Genomic DNA, 21,843 nt, shown 5'->3' with positions numbered 1-21,843 from the left:
CTAGAAATGAGAGAGAAAATGGTGTTTCGGATTGGTTCGCCGGTAAGTGCTTCAGGTTCTTTGTTAAGAGGGCAATGGGGTGGATGGAAGGGATCACCTTCTTCTTGTCTCCAATGATTGAGGAGGCTACGAACCCATCCCCAATTCATCCAGAATAGATGATGGCTGATTTGTTGATCCATTCCGGTCACACTGCTTTCAGAGCTGGAGTGGGATTCCATTTCGGAATCCGAGGAACTTGAATTAATGATGAATTCCATTTCGTACGATTGAATAAGGATTTTTCGATATGAAATGATTTTCAGTTATCGGATGGTATTCTAATTACATAGAATATCCATAGATATAGAATAAAAGATTTCGTAGATTACGGAGGAATTTGCGGGCTATGTCGGGTAAAGTTTAAAGTAACAGATACGATAAGATATGATTTAGCAGATACGCTAAGATATGAATTTTTTCTATACACTACTCATGCAATTAATGTAGCAAGACGTGTCTAGACTAGTAATGATAAGCAGGTAATTTCCTAAGAATGATAAGCAGATGATTTTTGACTAAAAATGATAAGCAAAACTTTTGACATGCAGACACGGTCGAAGTCCAGACTCACTAATACATCCTAACGACTTATCAGTTAGACACACTAATGCAGATATGGTTCACTAAGACCACCGCTCTGATACCAACTGAAAGGATCCGTTCATATACATTATAAACGATTCACAATAGTTGATTACATTGCGAGGTATTTGACCTCTATATGATACATTTTACAAACATTGCATTCGTTTTTAAAAGACAAACTTCTTTACATTGAAAATTGACAGGCATGCATACCATTTCATAATATCCACTATCCAACTATAAATTGATTTAATAATAATCTTTGATGAACTCAATGACTCGAATGCAACGTTCTTCGAAATATGCTATGAAAGACTCCAAGTAATATCTTTAAAATGAGCAAATGCACAGCGGAAGATTTCTTTAACATCTGAGAATAAACATGCTTTAAAGTGTCAACCAAAAGGTTGGTGAGTTCATTAGTTTATCATAATCATTTATTTCCATCATTTTAATAGACCACAAGAATTTCATTTCCAGTTCTCATAAATATACGTCCCATGCATAGAGACAAAAATAATCATTCATATGGTGAACACCTGGTAACCGACATTAACTAGATACATATAAGAATATCCCCTATCATTCCGGGATCCTCCTTCGAACATGATATAAATTTCGAAGTACTAAAGCATCCGGTACTTTGGATGGGGTTTGTTAGGCCCAATAGATCTATCTTTAGGATTCGCGTCAATTAGGGTGTATGTTCCCTAATTCTTAGATTACCAGACTTTAATAAAAGGGGGCATATTCGATTTCGATAATTCAACTATAGAATGTAGTTTCAATTACTTGTGTCTATTTCATCAAACATTTATAAAAGCGCATGTATTCTCAGTCCCAAAAATATAAAGGGTAAAATGGCAAATGAAACTCACCATACTGTATTTCGTAGTAAAAATACATATAACGTCATTGAACAAGTGCAAGGTTGGCCTCGGATTCACGAACCTAAATTAATTATATATAATTATGTGTTGGTCAATATTTGTCTAACAAATTAGGTCAAGTCATAGTGTACCACAATCCTAATGCTCGAGACTAATATGCAAAAGTCAACAAAAGTAAATTTGACTCAAAATAATTTCCAAAAATCTATACATGATTAATATATATTTTAAATATCGTCGTTTTATATTTTTAAATATTTTTAAAAGATTTATTAGAGTAATAATATAATTTATTTATTAATAAATAAAATTTTATATTAAATTTATGTAATAAAATATACTTTTATATATATTAAGTAATAAAATTTATAGGGTTCTTTTAATATCATAAAGATAATATGATAGGTATTATTAAAGTAAGTTATTACACGTAGTAAAATATGTTTGTATCACATATTTATTTGATAAAATAATATCTATAATGATAGTAAGTAAAAGATGTATTATCTTGTAATAATAATTATTATTATAAAAATATCAATATTTATAATTACTAAGATGACATTATGATAAAACGATAATTCTAATTATGATAACTTTAATATTTACGATAATTTTTAATATTATCTTTAAAATAATAATTCTATTTAAAATAATAATAATAATGATATTTTTTAGTAACAATGACATTTCTATTAAAATGATAATTTTTGTTAAAATGATAGTTTTAATACTAAAGATACTTTTAATAATAATAGTAATGATAAAAATAATAAGAACGATAATTTTATCTAAATCAATATCTTATAATATTTTAATTTCATCATGATACTCTTACTCATTATTTCCTAATCGTTTCGTTTAATAGCTTTTAATCGTCTTTTATATCGTGTTCATAATAATGATAATAAAAGTAATCAAAATAATTAGGTGTTACAAATATTTGTTTTAATTACACTAATATTAATAATGACAGTTACTATAACATTATTAACGATAATACTAATAATTATCTTAATGATAATATAGTAATAATAATAATAACAATAACAATAACCATTTTTAAATAATGATATATATATTAATAATGATAATAATAATAATAATAATAATACTAATAATAATAATAATAATAATAATAATAATTGGATAATAATAATAATACTAATTATAACTTTAACGATAATAACGATAGTAATAATAAAAAAAATAACAATTTTTAATGATAAATCCCTTTTATTGATAAAGATAATAATAATGATAATAATAATAAGATAAAACTAGAACGACGATAAAAACGACGATAATAATAATCATTTTTAATAAAAATATCAAAAATTCAATTATTTATAACTTCTAATCCGTTCATCAAAACCATTCGATATCTAAAGGAAAAGTTCTTAATTTTTCGCTAGCTTTCCAAGGACATGCATATCTTATACCTTATCTCAACCGTAAGTATAACTAATTCAATATTCAACCTAACCTGTCTAAGGGCAATATCAAAAGTACAAGCATGCATAATCCTAAATACTCGAGCACTAGTCGGGGATACACTATTAGTATATAAAAGTTAAATTATGAGTACTCACGTATCAATATTGAGATTCAATATTGCAGGAAAGGTACGTAGACGCAACGGAAATGATAAACACTATATTGACCTCACGAGCATACCCATAAACCATACTCAATCACCTCCATAGCTATAACCCATAATTTCCTTAATCCTATCCTACTCAAAAAACAATTTCGAAATCACTCGGACAGCACTCCGTCGTAATATTTTATGTATACTAATAATATCTTGAAATAATACGGAGTAAATATTTTTGAAATCATAATTCTATTCAATATATCTGATAATTCAATCATTTGATCTTATCTTCTAATTCCATTGATAAACATTTTGAAATAGATACAATCATATAAAGTATTTAATCTAATATTTTGTTTACGTTTCAAGTTATAATATATATACACATATACATATATAATCATATTCGTTTAATGGTTCGTGAATCGTTGGAACTTGGTCGAGGTTGAATGAATGTATGAACATAGTTTAAAATTCTTGCAAGTTAACTTAACAAATATTGCATATCGTGTCGAAAACATATAAAGATTAAAGTTTAAATTTGGTTAGAAATTTCTGGGTTGTCACACTCGTAGCATGTCTTCAAGCGTTTGTATCGTCCTTTCGCTCTGCCCGTCAGTTTGTAGATGATAGGCAGTACTCATTTCTAGACGAGTTCCTGATTCTTGCTGTAATGTCTACCAGAATCTTGAAATAAATATGCTATCCCTATCAGAGATAATAGAGATTGGTATTCCATGTCTGGAGACGACTTCATTCAAATACAGTCTTGCTAACTTCTCCATCTTGTCATCTTCTCTTATTGGTAGGAAGTGTGCTGATTTGGTGAGACGATCAACTATTACCCAAATAGTATCAAAACCACTTGCAGTCCTTGGCAATTTAGTGATGAAATCCATGGTAATGTTTTCCCATTTCCATTCCGGGATTTCGGGTTGTTGAAGTAGACCTGATGGTTTCTGATGCTCAGCTCTGACCTTAGAACATGTCAAACATTCTCCTACGTATTTAGCAACATCGGATTTCATACCCGGCCACCAAAAATGTTTCTTGAGATCCTTGTACATCTTCCCCGTTCCAGAATGTATTGAGTATCTGGTTTTATGAGCTTCTCTAAGTACCATTTCTCTCATATCTCCAATTTTTAGTACCCAAATCCTTTTAGCCCTATACCGGGTTCCGTCTTCCTGAATATTAAGATGCTTCTCCGATCTTTTGGGTATTTCATCCTTTAAATTTCCCTCTTTTAAAACTCTTTGTTGCGCCTCCTTTATTTGAGTAGTAAGCTCATTCAAGAATCATTATATTCATAGATTTTACTCGAATGGGTTCTCTGTCCTTCCTGCTCAAGACATCAGCTACCACATTTGCCTTCCCCGAGTGGTAACGAAACTCAAAGTCGTAATCATTCAACAATTCAATCCACCTACGCTGCCTCATATTCAGTTGTTTCTGATTAAATATGTGTTGAATACTTTTGTGGTCGGTATATATAATACTTTTGACCCCATATAAGTAGTGCCTCCAAGTCTTTAATGCAAAAACAACCGCGCCTAATACCAAATCATGCGTCGTATAATTTTGTTCGTGAATCTTCAATTTTCTAGACGCATAAGCAATTACTTTCGTTCGTTGCATTAATACACAACCGAGACCTTGCTTTGAGGCGTCACAATATATCACAAAATCATCATTCCCTTCAGGTAATGACAATGTAGGTGCCGTAGTTAACTTTTTCTTCAATAACTGAAACGCTTTCTCTTATTCATCCTTCCATTAAAATTTCTTCCCTTTATGCGTTAATACAGTCAAGGGTTTTGCTATTCTGGAAAAGTCTTGGATGAACCTTCTGTAGTAACCAGCTAGTCCTAAAAACTGGCGTATGTGTTTCGGAGTTTTCGGGGTTTCCCACTTTTCAACGGTTTCAATCTTTGCTGGATCCACCTGAATACCTTCTTTGTTCACTATGTGATCGAGGAATTGAACTTCTTCTAACCAAAATGCACACTTTGAAAACTTAGCGTACAGTTATTCTTTCCTTAACAACTCTAGCACTTTTCTCAAGTGTTCTTCGAGCTCTTGATCATTCTTCGAGTAAATAAGTATGTCATCGATGAAAACAATGACAAACTTGTCAAGATATGGCCCACACACTCGGTTCATGAGGTCCATGAACACAGCTGGTGCGTTAGTCAATCCAAATGGCATAACCATAAACTCGTAATGACCGTAACTCGTCCTAAAAGCAGTCTTTGGAATATCATCCTCCTTCACCCGCATTTGATGATATCCAGAATGTAAATCGATCTTCGAATAAACAGATAAGCCTTGTAGTTGATCAAATAAGTCGCCGATTCTTGGTAGTGGGTAGCGGTTCTTGATGGTAAGTTTGTTCAACTCTCGGTAGTCGATACACAACCTGAATGTACCATCTTTCTTCTTGACAAACAAAACAGGAGCTCCCCACGGTGATGTGCTTGGTCGAATGAAACCACGCTCTAAAAGTTCTTGTAATTGGCTCTGAAGTTCCTTCATTTCGCTAGGTGCGAATCTGTATGGAGCACGAGCTATTGGTGCAGCTCCCAGTACAAGGTTTATTTGAAATTCAACGGATCGGTGTGGAGGTAGTCCCGGTAATTCTTTATAAAATACATCGGGAAATTCTTTTGCGACGGGAATATCATTGATGTTCTTTTCTTCGGAATTGACTTTCTCGATGTGTGCTAGCACAGCATAGAAACCTTTTCTTATTAGTTTTTGTGCCTTCAGGTTACTAATAAGATTTAACTTTGCGTTGCTCTTTTCTCCGTACACCATTAAGGGTTTTCCTTTTTCTCGTATAATGCAAATTGCATTATTGTAACAAATGATATCTGCTTTCACTTCTTTCAACCAGTCCATACCCATTATCACATCAAAACTCCCTAACTCTACTGGTATCAAGTCAATCTTAAATGTTTCGCTAACCAGTTTAATTTCTCGATTCCGACATATATTATCTGCTGAAATTAATTTACCATTTGCTAATTCGAGTAAAAATTTACTATCCAAAGGCGTCAATGGGCAACTTAATTAAGCACAAAATTCTCTACTCATATAGCTTCTATCCGCACCCGAATCAAATAAAACATAAGCAGATTTGTTGTCAATAAGAAACGTACCCGTAACAAGCTCCGGGTCTTCCTGTGCTTCTGCCGCATTAATATTGAAAACTCTTCCACGGCCCTGCCCATTAGTATTCCCCTGATTCGGGCAATTTCTAATAATGTGGCCCGGTTTTCCACATTTATAACAAACAGCGTTGGTATTACTTGCTCCGACACTATTCATTTAGGCATTACTTGTTCCGACATTATTTGCTCCCTTAGTTCTGTTAAACTTTGGTCCGTAGAACTCACACTTTGTCGCGCTATGACCATTTCTTTTACACCTGTTGCAAAATGTCGTGCAAAACCCCTGGTGATTTTCTTCACACCTATGACATGGTTGTTTTTGGTTTTTGTTGCCGTTGTTGTTATTGAGGTTGTTGTTGGGATTGTTATTGTTGTTGAAACGGTTGTTGTAGTTGTTGTTGTTGTTGGGATGTTTGTTGTAGTTATTGTTAGGATTGAGGTTATTGTTGCGATTGTTGTTGCGGTTGTTGGGATAGTTGTTGCGATTATGGTTGTAATTGTTATTGTTGTTGTACTGGTGACTCTTGTCACCGTTTTCCTCCCACTTCCTCTTGATTGTTTCGTGTTAGCTTCTTCGGCCGCCTGCTCTTTAATTCTTCCCTCAATCTGATTTATGAGTTTATGAGCCATTCGACTTGCCTTCTGTATAGAAGCGGGCTCGTGTGAACTTACATCTTCTTGAATCCTTACTGGTAACCCTTTTACAAACACGTCGATCTTCTTTTCTTCATCTTCGAATGCTCCCGGACACAATAGGTACAACTCTGTGAATCGTCGTTCATATGTGGTAACGTTGAACCCTTGTGTTCATAACTCTCAAAGTTCTGCCTTGAGTTTATTGACTTCGTTTCTAGGACGGTACTGCTCGTTCATCAATTGCTTGAATGCCGACCACGGTAGTGCGTAAGCAACATTTTGTACTACCTGTTCAAGATAGGTGTTCCACCACGTTAACGCAGTACCTGTGAAGGTATGTGTAGCGTATTTAACTTTGTCCTCTTCAGTACACTTACTTATGGCAAACACCGATTTGACTTTCTCGGTCCACCGTTTCAATCCAATTGGTCCTTCGGTTCCATCAAATTCCAAAGGTTTGCAGGCAGTGAATTCTTTGTAGGTGCATCCTACATGATTTCTTACGCCGTTAGCTGCATTACTAGATTCAGCGTTATTGTTGGTATGTAGCGCAGCCTGTACTGCGGCTATGTTTGCAGCAAGAAAGGTACGAAATTCATCTTCGTTCATATTCATGGTGTGTCGAGTAGTCGGTGCCATTTCCTTCAAAATAGACAACTGAATCGAGTTAATCATATAGAATATTAAGAGTAGTCAATAGTATTTTGTAGCATAATATGAACTCATTTATAAAAGCTTTTTCTTCATACTAGCGTTTTATAAGTTTAAATTCGGGTACTACCTACCTGTTAAGTTCATACTTAGTAGCTAATATACAATTTAACTACTACAATTCCATATGAAAAACTGATTATAATAATATATCACATACAAATATTCTTCAAACTTACAACTTCGCTATATTACATATAACATGAAATATAGTACACTATGATACAGGACAGTTTTGAAGATAAATCTAGTTAATACGCAAGTTGTTCAGCAAAGGAAATAAAGACACGTAATTCATAAGTCCATAAACAAGTCATGCATTCTGGTTTTACTAAGACGACTTCCCATCCTTGGTCTTGTGGAAAATAACTGTTATGACCATTGGCTAGGCAGCATGTTGTAACGTCGTCAAAAGGACGAGAGTTTCGTAATGTCCAACAGCACCGTAATAATCTAAAAACCTTGTTTCTCTCCCCAACTACTGAATCCGTCACTTTTGGGAAGGTTTTATTTAAAAGTTGCAATCCGATATTCTTTTTCTTACTTTGGTAAGAAGCGAACATCACTAACCCGTAAGCATAACATGCTTCTTTATGTTGCATGTTAGAAGCTCTTTCTAATTCACGAAATCCTATGTTGGAATATGTTGAGTCAAAATAGGTTCTTAACCCGTAGCGTAAAATTGCATTTGGGTTCCCCGCATTTAACGATTTAAAAGAAAACACGGCGTAACTTACGGTCTCCCCAATGTGATATACCCCACCTATCAAAGGAAAGCCTTTTATAAACTAAGGCATTTCTCGAAAGTGTTTCAAATGTTTGACAAGTTAATTTCGCCATAACTAAATGTGCTGATGAATTCTGACAGACTCTAGACAAGATTTCCTCAATCATATCCTCTGGTAGGTCTTCTAAAATATTCGGTTGTCTACCCTTAACGTCCATTTTGTTTTTATACTGTAAAATAGACAAGAATTAGATTCGTAAAAGATAATTAACAAACAATACAAGCAATTTTACATAGAACAAAAAAAAATACAAGCACACTACAATACATATAATACACAACATGAATACAACCCTCTAATCTGATTCACTGGTTTCTTCTTCTTCGGACTTGGTTCGTTTCCCTAATTTTTTAGGAATATATGGTGTTCCTCTAATACGAGCCGTCGTTTTATATAATGGTTTAGAAAAACCTGGTGGTTTAGAGGTTCCCGGATCATTGTTACATTTTAGGAAATACGGATGTTGTCGATACATATAAAGTTCATCGGGGTTGGAATCGGGTTTCTCTATTTTTATACCTTTTCCCTTATTATTTTCTTTCGCTTTATTAAATTGGGTCGAGGTAATTTCTATAACATCATCGGAATCCTCATCGGGATCCAATTCATTGGAATTCAACCAAGGCAATGTCAAAAGTTAAAACGAAACCTCATTTATTCATTTCACTCTTTTGTGATAGCTTCATTCGTGCTCTTCGAATAATCGAATTCTTTTATTTGTATTATTCAATAATGATAAAACTTTATTTATCAGCTCATATTCGTCAAGAAAACATATTTATTGTTAGCCATGACGACCTCACTCAAATTTCGGGACGAAATTTCTTTAACGGGTAGGTACTGTGATGACCCAGGAATTTCCGACCAAATTTAAACTTGAATCTTATATGGTTCCGACACGATAAGCAAAGTCTGTAATATTAAGTCTCGAAATTTTTGAACTGTTTTATGAAATCAAGTGACCTTGACTATTCCCGACGATTCACGAACAACTATTTGTAAATAGATACATATATATTTAAATATGTATATATATATATAGATATAATTATATTTTAATTTGAAACATAATTTGAAATAAAATACGATGTAATGAGAAATTTTATTAAATACAAATATATATAAATATGTATATGTATATATACATGAATACAAATTTTAAATATATAAGATTAAATATTAGATCTATTTATATATATATATATTTAATATATTTAGTTATATAATAAACCCGATCTTAAAATCTATTAGTATAGTATATTGAATTTCGAGCTTAATTTGTCAAAGTTTGTATTAGTCGGTTAACATTTCATTAGCGTTCATATAGATTTAACATGAGTTTATGAAGGGTTAAAATAAAAGTTGGAGTGAAATTTGATTACGAAGATTGTAGATGTGTCAAAAATATTTTTTATCTTTTTAGTTTAAATTTTAGTACTCCGTACATATTACTTGGTACAGAAAATAAATAATTATTGAATATTTTTGATCAGGTTTCAAACAGTTAATGAGTGCAATAATTAAATATATTTAATCTAAAAATTTGGGATTTTTAGGAACACTTTTATACTTCAACTGTTTAGCAATGAACACGATATAGTACCCGTGCACACTGTCGGTACCAAATATCAATTGATCCGGCTGCTAATTCTCTTTTCCCCACGTTCTTAGTATATATTAATTTATTATTATATTTATTATTTATTAATTAACCTATAATTAAAATTATAAGTTGTTTGATCCTACCCGTGACTCAAACAGACAATTGATTGATAGTTGATTGAATTCTGAATGAGGAAAAATTAGATTACTATTTATGATTGATTCAATCGGTCCACTTTCTTTGATTCAATTCAATCACACGTTTTATTTAAACTAATTCTGTCCTTGTGATTTATTTAATAATACTATAATATCCATCATCTATCTATTATCATTATCTATATGAAAGCATATACACTTGTATATTGACCCACACACACACACAAATAATTTGCTTCTTTTCTTCTACATGCAAGTCATGGATTTAAATCAAAACACAACACACATGTGTGCTATCAAAACCATATCCGATCCTATCTACATATGCTAAGCATGACAATCACCATAACCATTATCATTTGTATACCACCACTTGTACGTTATCTCTCTTTCTTCCTCTCCCTACATATGATAACCATCACTCAAGAACCCATTACAATTCATGTTCATGCTTAGGTTCAAGAATCAAATCACCGTCTCCACTTTTACTACAACCCAAACCCCAAAACCATTCATCTAGTACGTTTTCTGTTTTGTGATTTACAAACCCATTTAATCACCACGAGCAAACCACACCTCCACCCGATAAAGATTTTCGTTGGTTTTCATCTTCAAATATCCACCACCACTCACCACCTCATTCTTAGTGTAAACCTGCCACCCTACCACTCGAACCCGACACCACATATGACTACCATCACTGTGGTTGCTATAATTATATTTTTCCTTGTAACCATGAGAACACACAACCCACAACCTACAATACCCAATAATAGTGTTGCTACATACTTCTGTTTATTCTCCTTATACGAACCCATACAACCACTAACATCATTAAAAGAGTCTGTTAATTGCTTCTGTCTTCCGCTCGCTGCTACAGCAGCTATTTTATTCCCTTTCGAACGAAAACCTCAGGCAATCGCCATTAATTTTCTGATTCCATGTTGCAGCTCGTGAACACTATTTCTACTTGTTTTTGTTCTGGTTGTTGTCGAAGAAAAACCACTTAAATCGTTGCTATCTAGTGTCTATTGAGTCAAATAACCACTATCCTTATCAACTAATTAACCACATGCATCACATTCCTGTTTACGAACCAACACCTCCACATAATAACCATTTATCTACCACCATCGTGTACCACTGGCATAGGCTCGCATATTTTTTTTCTTATTCTGTCAACTAAAATTGATAATAGCCATACATGTTTCCTTTTCCTTTTCAATTGAACGACACTAGTAAAGATAACACACTTGAATATGGACCCCTTTCTCCACTTGTGGCCATAAATCCATTATTTAAATCAACTCTATTAATCTATTAATTTGGTCTACGGATTTGTTTCACTATATGAAACCCACCTGTTAGTGAAAACGAACGTACTTAAATAATAATGATGATTATCATTGGTGATGATAACGATAATAATAATTAGCAAGCTGTGAAGGACGAGAAACCGTGATAATGGTGATTCAGTGATGTTGAACGGTCGAATATGATAATGACAACGATATTAAAGGTGGTTACGTGAGGAAATGATTTAATGACGGGTTTGATATGTAAGATGATGATGATAAGGTTATTAGGATAATAATGATGATGTTAGGAACATAAAATGATGAGTAAGATTAAGTATGATGATGACGATGAAGATGATTAAGATGATGATGAGGATGGAATGGGAGTACGTGAATGATGATGATGATGAAGTTTTGGAGGAAGATGATAACTGCTTGTATCTATTAAATATATAAATATGTATATTGTAACAAGATTTCACTAGGCTGGGGCAATTTTTTTTTTCTAAAAAGAAAATAGAAGTTGCACTCCTTAAAAACTTGGGTCTGTGGTTAGGCTGAAATTCTATATTGGGCTTGTGACATTAATTGATTGGGACGAGACCCATTTATGTTGATGATGAACGTGCGTAAAGGATAAATAATATGATGATTATGATCTTAGATGTTAGTGTTGAAGAGAAGGAAACAGAAAACATAAGTTAAATATAAACGGGTTACAAGTTTAATCAGAAAATCAAGATTGGAGGAGTGGTTTAGGAGTGTTTATTGGTGAGCTAGAGGTCGCGAGTTCGAGCCCTGGCAGTGGCGTTATTTTTTTAGACTATTCTTTGAGGTTCGTGAATCCGAGGCCAACCCTACATTGTTCAGTTGTTCAATGTCATTATATGTATTTTTACTACAAAATACATTAGGTGAGTTCATTTGAATCCCTTTTACTCTTTACATTTTTGGGACTGAGAATACATGCGATGTTTTTACAACTGCTTTATTAAATGCTTTTGAAATATGTTTTGAACTGCGAATACATGAAATGCTTTTATAAATGTTTGACGAGATAGACACAAGCAAAATATTCCTCGAATGAATTATTATGTAGACAGAAGTTTTGCGAATTATTATTGAATTATGTGGACATGATAATTGCCACCGTTGAATTATGTGGACATGATAATTGTCACCATTGAATTATGTGGACATGATAATTGCCACCAGTTGATGTGAATGTTATGTATCGAGAGAATAATTTTATACACAGGTTATGTGTATGTTATTTTTGTGCACGAGATATGTGTACGGTTACTAAGATTTATGAAAGATGATTTCGTAAATGAGAAATGTGTACTGTATTTAAAAGATATCACATGTACCTTACAGGTGGGTATAGGATTCGGGCCCATTTGTACCATGCAGCATTTAAATCTTGTGGTCTATCAAAATGATGAATTTTATTATTTTATGATAAACTTATGAACTCACCAACCTTTCGGTTGACACTTTAAAGCATGTTTATTCTCAGATATGAAAGAAATCTTCCGCTGTGCAGTTGCTCATATTACATGGAGTCGTTCATGGCATATAGAGGTCAGAACCTCGCAATGGGACCAACTGTTGAAGACTTTGTCCAGATGGATTAGGACGGGGCACCAACTGAAGCGACCCGTCCTAATCCGTCTGGACGAAGTCACCAACACCTGGTTCCATTGCGATGATCGACTCCAAATAATGTCTTTACAATGAGCAAATGCACAGCGGAAGGTTTCTTTCATACCTGAGAATAAACATGCTTTAAAGTGTCAACCAAAAGGTTGGTGAGTTCATAGGTTTATCTTAAAACAATAAAATTCATCATTTTGATAGAAAACAAAATTTAAATGCTGCATGGTATAAATGGGCCCGAATCCTATACCCACCTGTAATGTACATGCGATATCTTTTAAATACAGTACACCTTTCTCGTGTACGAAATCTTTTTTCATAAATCTTAGTAACCGTACACATATCTCGTGCACAAAAACTAATACACATAACCTGTGTATAAAAATCATTCTCTCGATACATAACATTCACATCAATTGGTGGCAATTATCATGTCCACATAATTCAATGGTGGCAATTATCATGTCCACATAATTCAATGGTGGCAATTATCATGTTCACATAATTCAATAATAATCCACAGAACTTCTGTCTACATAATAATTCATTCGAGGAATGTTTTGCTTGTGTCTATCTCGTCAAACATTTATAAAAGCATTTCATGTATTCGCAGTTCAAAATATATTTCAAAAACATTTAATAAAACAGTTATAAAAAATAGCACATGTATTCTCAGTCCCAAAAATGTAAAGAGTAAAAGGGATCAAATGAACTCACCTAATGTATTTTGTAGTAAAAATACATATGAAGACATTGAACAAGTGTGGGGTTTGGCCTCAGATTCACGAACCTATATCATTAATGTATATTAACACGTATATTTGTAATCGAACAAATTTATATATAATATATCTTAGTTTATATGTTATATGTATTTAATTTGTATATATTTATACATGTAGATATCTTAGTATGTATATTAGTATTTTTATCAATAATTTGCTATTTGTAATGTTTATAAAAATAATGTTAATATGTTTAGTATATAAATTTATGTAATATAAGTATAATATTTATTTGTTATAAAAATAATAATAATAATAAAAATGATAATTGAAATAATAATGATAATTAAAATAGTAATGATAATAAAATGATAGTTTTTAATAAATATGTAAATTAATAATAATAATATTAAAAATTATAATAATAATAATAATAATAATAATAATAATAATAATAATAATAATAATAATAATAATAAATAATAATTTCTACCTTAAAAAAGGCTTCAAGAAAATAAACAATCGAGCCCGGATTCGAACCCGAGACCTCTCGGTTACACCCAACACTTCAAAGCATTTATCTATTTTCCTTTTTCCGATATTGTTAGGATTCTAATTCATTTAACTAGTATAACTTTCTGTTTCCTTTTTCTTTAACAAATTCAACATCAACCTAAAAACATCCTCAATCATCATCATCTAATCTAAACGTTATCATTATATCATTAACGACTTCATAACTCTCGATCACCCTCATGTACATATCATCATCTCAATCATCATTTTCATGACTCATTAACATAATCATAATCCTAATCTTTATCATGATCATAACCATTATTCGTCTCGGTCATCTATCATTATCATACTAGTTTTCGTCATCGTACAACATAATCATCTCATCTCTACACCATCATGATCATCATCATATCATCATGATCTACTTCGTGATTTCAAAATCACGTACTCGTCAATATTTACATGTATCCATTATCGTTTTAATCTCACGATTCCTCAACTTATAATCTGATTAAATTTGGGTCTCGGTTTAGAAGACACAAGTATACGGCCCAACAAAAGATAGTTGTTCTCGACCCAACAAATAGTCCAAGTTTTTCGGCCCAACAGTAACGTGGCCCAATTCAGCAATTAAATAGATCCAGGTGGTATTTGATGGTCTGATTCGATCCATTTCTTGAGTTCGAGCGAACTTAACAAAAAAAAAAAAACAAACTTTATAACACTTGCATTCCTCATCACCTCATCATGGATACCTCATCTCCCATTAACATCATCCTAGACTAAATAATTGTAAAGGAGCTATGGGTGTCGGTAATGAAGACTTCGGTCTATTCCCACTTATTTATTATAATACCGTTAATCATTAGGATTCTATACTTAATTTGCTAAAATGGGTCGACCAACAACTGTTCACGCATCATCACTCATTACTCAAGTGGGTGTTATTAAAATTGAAATATAGAATTGAACAAGTATATAATATCGGATTCAATAATATCACCATTCATCATTACGTACCTCTTCTCAATAACTATAATAGTTATCAAATTGTGGAAGTCCTTTACAACAGAAGAGAAGAAACAGCAACTAAAGAAAAGAAACATGGTGGTTTGTTAACCGGAGATGGGAGTAAAGGTCTAGATGTGTTAGCCACTCGATGGTACAGTTTTATGAGGGTTCTTAGTGTTTTCAAGTGATCATGGTTGCAAACGTAAAAAAAAAAATATGAACCAGGAATGTGGTGATATCGGTTGTGATGGTGATGATGGTTTTTACGTTCGAGTAAAATAGATAAACGGTTTCTATTTGATCTTGATGATAAGGGTGGTGAAGGTTGTCGTTGATCGAGCAGTTGATGTGTGTATATATATAAATAATAACTGAAAGTATAATTTGAAATCAACATTTACATTTTATTGTTTGCCAGGACAACTTCACTCAAATTTCGGGACGAAATTTCTTTAACGGGTAGGTACTGTAGTGACCCGGAAAATTTCGACTAATTTTGAACCAAACTCACGATACGATTTCATAATTCTGACATGATAAGCAAAGTCCATTATGTAGCGTCACAAAATTTTTGAACTATTTTATTTCTTTCATTTAACTTCGACCAGTTTCGACGATTCACGAACAATTAATTGTAAATAGATATTTGTGTGTATATATATATATGGTAATTGTAAATATAATTTGAAATATTATATGTTATTGCTATTTAGGTAAAATAAAATAAAAATATGATTTTATGATAATTATTATTTAAAACATATCTTATATATAAATAAAGTATATTAAATATATATTTTATGATTTCGAATCTATTTAGTAAACGACGGTAACACTCAATTACCATTCGATGGATATTAAACAAGTTTAATTCAAACTTATATGATTATAAAATAAACGGTGATCCAAAAATGAGTTCTATAAATTTTAGGCTTACTAAAAATGTATTTAGGATCTAGTTATTAAATTTTAACACTTTTTATATTTTACCCAAAATTGAGAGGGACAGTTGATGTAATTTTTATTTAATAGATTAATGATCGAATTTTATATCATAATCACTGAAATAAATAAAGACATTTAATTTAATAATATGAAATTTTTCTGAGCACTTTTATCCGCCACTGAATATTAACGGAGTACGATACATTCCCCGTGTAAGCCGTCAGCACTAGATTATATATGATGGCTGCTTTTGCTTTATTATTGCACGTTAATTTTTTTTTTACTTTTTGTTTTTGTTTGATGTCATAAGCACCACTTAACCACCACACCCACTTTTATTCTTTCTTCCTAATCCACTTGATGTTACACTTTGAAACTAAATCAATTTAATCTCTTTTCCTTTTTTCCTAGTCGATACCCGTTAATTGAAAAGGAACGATATTATTGAATGCTTTACCATGCTTCACTATTGTTGATTGTCCATGATTAATATTGATTGAGAATAATTGAGTTATTATTGTACGAATGATTACTAGGGCAAGAATGTTGATTTAAAATTACTGTTATTGTTTTGTCTCAAGTTATCTATTTCCATATATTACATATGCAGATGAGATACAATTATCCCATCTCCACCATATAAGTCTCTACCATCTTTCATTCTTTCGATTAAAAACCATCCAACACCTTTCATCTCTAACTAACATAATCGAGCTTTAATCTCCACAACCGCAACCACCTTCATGAATAACCACCATGGACAACCACCACACACACTATACTCGTTCAAAAGAATTCGATTCATTCCTCCATATTATTATGCACGGTTAATACCTTTATACCAAGATCACCACCTTCACCACCTTTCAACACCTTAAAATCGTCCACAACCATCGTCACCATCATTTGATCACCACCACCATAATTAAATTTTTTTTTCTTTTCGATTACTTGTCTTTGAACGTCCGAAAACAAGTTACACAAACCACACCTCCATTACCACCTACATCACCACCAAAAATGCACCATCCTTGTCTCTCCTCCAAACCACTTATTATTATTTTCCTTTCGGTTTGTCGACGCAAGAAACTCATAAAAAGGGTACGTTTGTTGTTTAATTTATGAACTTGCAAAGACAAAAAGAAGATAGGAGCTGTACCACATATTTGTGTGGGTGTTGTAAACTTGAATATTTTAGGCAATTGCTTTATGGTGGGACAATAGGCACATGAGGGTGATTCATTTCAATTAATTAAGTATGTAGTTTTGTTTCTTTTACGAAAATAGAAAACGGATTAGAACCATGTACTTGGGCCGATTATTGCTATTTGTAGTTGGGCCACGTTTTTATTATAACAGTTGGACTGAGACTGTGCAAGATGGGCCGAGACCCAACTCCTTTTTCCTTTGTTGATGACTATTATGATGATGATACTAATTGTTTTTGCTGCTGCTCGAAATATTGGTTGCAACTAATAAAGATGATAATAGGTGATGATGATGGTATGTAATTAATAAAGATGACGATAAGAAATAAAAATCAAGATGATAATACGCAAGTTGATAATGATAGTATGATATTGACGATGATGATTATGAGATGATGATTAGATTATGATTATGATTAAGTAATGATGATGATGATGGGTGTTATGATCTATAGAGGAAGAAGATGAAATCAGATACATGATAAAAGTAATTAAAGTCCTTATTAAATCAGAAAAATATATTGGCTTAGCTGGTTAGTGGTGTTTGTGTCGAACGAGAGGTTTTGGGTTCGAGCCTGGGCACATGCAGTTTATTTATATTTTTGAAGCTCTTCCCATTAAGGTAGTTATTATTATTATAAGTATTACTATTATTAATAACATTATTGTTATCATTATTAGTATGGTTATTATTAAAAGTTATTATTATTTTTACAACTATATTATTATTATTATTATTATTAGCAATTTTACTACTAGTATCATTATTATTATTACTACAACTATATTATTAATAAAAGAAGTATTTTTAGTAAAATTATTATTCTTATTATGGTTATTATCAAAATTATCATTTTAAAAATTAATATCTTTATTATTACCATTATTACTATCATTATTATTATTATACTTAGTCTAGTATTATTACAATTATTAATTTAACAAATAAATTATCTTTATATAAAAGTATATTTAATGCCCATAACTTAAATATATTAATATTTTATTTATTTAAAATATATAAAATGAATATATAAAACATATAAGTTATTTATGTAAAAATGATATAACTAATAAACTTATATATAAAATATATATAGATTTGTTCGATTACAATTATGTGTGTTAATATATATAAAAATGATATAGGTTCGTGAATCCGAGGTCAACCCTACACTTGTTCTATGTCGTCATATGTATTTTTACTACAAAATACAATAGGTGAGTTCATTTGCTCCCTTTTACTCTTTATATTTTTGGGAGTGAGAATACATGCCCTGTTTTTACAACTGTTTTATTAAATTCTTTTGAAATATATTTTGAACTGCGAATACATAAAATGCTTTTATAAATGTTTGACGAGATAGACACAAGCAAAACATTCCTCGAATGAATTATTATGCAGACAGAAGTTCCGCGGATTATTATTGAATTATGTGGACATGATAATTGCCACCATAGAATTATGTGGACATGATAATTGCCACCATTGAATTATGTGGACATGATAATTGCCACCAGTTGATGTGAATGTTATATATCGAGAGAATGATTTTATACACAGGTTATGTGTATGTTATTTTTGTGCACAAGATATGTGTACGGTTACTATGATTTATGAAAATGGTTTCGTACACAAGAAAGATGTGCTGTATTTAAAAGATATAGCATGTACATTACAGGTGGGTATAGGATTCGGGCTCATTTGTACCATGCAACATTTAAATCTTGTAGTCTATCAAAATGATGAATTTTATTGTTTTATGATAAACCTATGAACTCACCAATCTTTTGGTTGACACTTGAAAGCATGTTTATTCTCAGGTATGAAAGAAATCTTCCAATGTGCATTTGCTCATTGTAAAGACATTATTTGGAGTCGATCATCGCAATGGAACCAAATGTTGGTGACTTCGTCCAGACGGATTAGGAAGGGTCACTACAGGTACCAATTGAAATGTCCCATTCATATTGATTATAAACGTTCCATATTAATTGATTTCGTCGCGAGGTTTTGACCTCTATATGAGACGTTTTTCAAAGACTGCATTCATTTTTAAAACAACCATAACCTTTATTTTATCGATAAAGGTTTAAAAAGCATTACGTGGATTATCAAAATAATGATAATCTAAAATATACCATTTACACACGACCATTACATAATGGTTTACAATAAGAACATATTACATCAAAAATAAGTTTATTTAATGCAGTTTTTATATAATATCATACAAGCATGGACTTCAAATCTTGTCCTTATTTTAGTATGCAATAGCGGAAGCTCTTAATAATCACCTGAGAATAAACATGCTTAAAACATCAACAAAAAATATTGGTGAGTTATAGGTTTAACCTATATATTATCAAATCATAATAATAGACCACAAGATTTCATATTTCAATACATCCCATACATAGAGATAAAATTCATTCATATGGTGAACACCTGGTAACCGACATTAACAAGATGCATATAAGAATATCCCCTATCATTCCGGGAAATCCTTCGGACATGATAAAAACGAATTTGAAGTACTAAAGCATCCGGTACTTTGGATGGGGTTCGTTAGGCCCAATAGATCTATCTTAAGGATTCGCGTCAACTAGTAGATCGGTTTACTAATTCTTAGGTTACCAAGCAAAAGGGGCATATTCGGTTTCGATCATTCACCCATATAATGTAGTTTCAATTAATTGTGTCTATTATGTAAAACATTCATAAAACTGCATGTATTCTTATCCCAAAATATTAGATTTTAAAAGTGGGACTATAACTCACTTTCAAAGATTTTTACTTCGTCGGGAAGTAAGACTTGGCCACTGGTCGATTCACGAACCTATAACAAATATGTACATATATATCAAAATATGTTCAAAATATATTTACAACACTTTTAATACATTTTGATGTTTTAAGTTTGTTAAGTCAGCTGTCCTCGTTAGTAACCTACAACTAGTTGTCCACAGTTAGATGTACAAAAATAAATCGATATATATTATCTTGAATCAATCCATGACCCAGTGTATACACGTCTCAGGCTAGATCACAACTCAAAGTATATATATTTTTGGAATCAACCTCAACCCTGTATAGCTAACTCCAACATTACTGCAAATAGAGTGTCTATGGTTGTTCCAAATAATATATATACATGGGTCGATATGATATGTCAAAACATTTGCATACGTGTCTATGGCATCCCAAGATTACATAATATATTAGAATACATGTATAATACAATATAAGTTAGCTAGGATATGATTTGTATAGAATTGTTAATATTTCCCGTAGCTACAAAAATAAAAAAATATCCAATCTTGTTTTACCCATAACTTCTTCATTTTAAATCCGTTTTGAGTGAATCAAATTGCTATGGCTTCATATTGAACTCTATTTTATGAATCTAAACAGAAAAATTATAGGTTTATAGTCATAAATATAAGTTACAAGTCATTTTTGTAAGAGGTAGTTATTTCAGTCGAAAGAACGACGTCTTGATGACCATTTTGAAAAACATACTTCCACTTTGAGTTTAACCATGATTTTTGGATATAGTTTCATGTTCATAAGAAAAATCATTTTCCCAGAAGAAAAACTTTTAAATCAAAGTTTATCATAGTTTTTAATTATCAAACCCAAAACAGCCCGCGGTGTTACTACGACGGCGTATGTCCGGTTTTACGGTGTTTTTCGTGTTTCCAGGTTTTAAATCATTAAGTTAGCATATCATATAGATATAGAACATGTGTTTAGTTGATTTTAAAAGTCAAGTTAGAAGGATTAACTTTTGTTTGCGAACAAGTTTAGAATTAACTAAACTATGTTCTAGTGATTTCAAGTTTAAGCCTTCGAATAAGATAGCTTTATATGTATGAATCGAATGATGTTAAGAACATCATTACTACCTCAAGTTTTGAGGATAAACCTACTGGAAAAGAGACAAATGGATCTAGCTTCAAAGGATCTTGGATGGCTTGAAAGTTCTTGAAGTAGAATCATGACACGAAAACAAGTTCAAGTAAGATTTCCACTCGAAATAAGATTGTTATAGTTATAGAAATTGAATCAAAGTTTGAATATGAGTATTACCTTGTATTAGAAAGATATCTTACTGTAAATAAGAAAGATTTCTTGAGGTAGAATGATCACTCTACAAGATTGGAAGTAAGCTAGCAAACTTGGAAGTATTCTTGATTTTATGAAACTAGAACTTGTAGAATTTATAAAGAACACTTAGAACTTGAAGATAGAACTTGAGAGAGATCAATTAGATGAAGAAAATTGAATAATG

The 21,843-nt window shown here is 31.8% G+C and overlaps 1 long non-coding RNA gene across 1 annotated transcript; it reads left to right on the top strand.

Annotated features, from left to right (window-relative positions):
• The first annotated feature begins 17,019 nt into the window (after positions 1 to 17,019).
• Positions 17,020 to 19,495, top strand: LOC139850495 (uncharacterized). The gene is made up of 3 exons (XR_011760052.1): positions 17,020 to 18,170; positions 18,698 to 18,769; positions 19,373 to 19,495. It is a non-coding gene; the product is annotated as an uncharacterized lncRNA (long non-coding RNA).
• Positions 19,496 to 21,843: the final 2,348 nt, after the last annotated feature.

The sequence above is a fragment of the Rutidosis leptorrhynchoides genome, chromosome 5 (genome assembly GCF_046630445.1).
Source record: "Rutidosis leptorrhynchoides isolate AG116_Rl617_1_P2 chromosome 5, CSIRO_AGI_Rlap_v1, whole genome shotgun sequence".
NCBI lineage: Eukaryota > Viridiplantae > Streptophyta > Magnoliopsida > Asterales > Asteraceae > Rutidosis > Rutidosis leptorrhynchoides.
The sequence above is the reverse complement of the archived record's forward strand: the minus strand, read 5'-3'. Positions and strand labels throughout refer to the sequence as shown.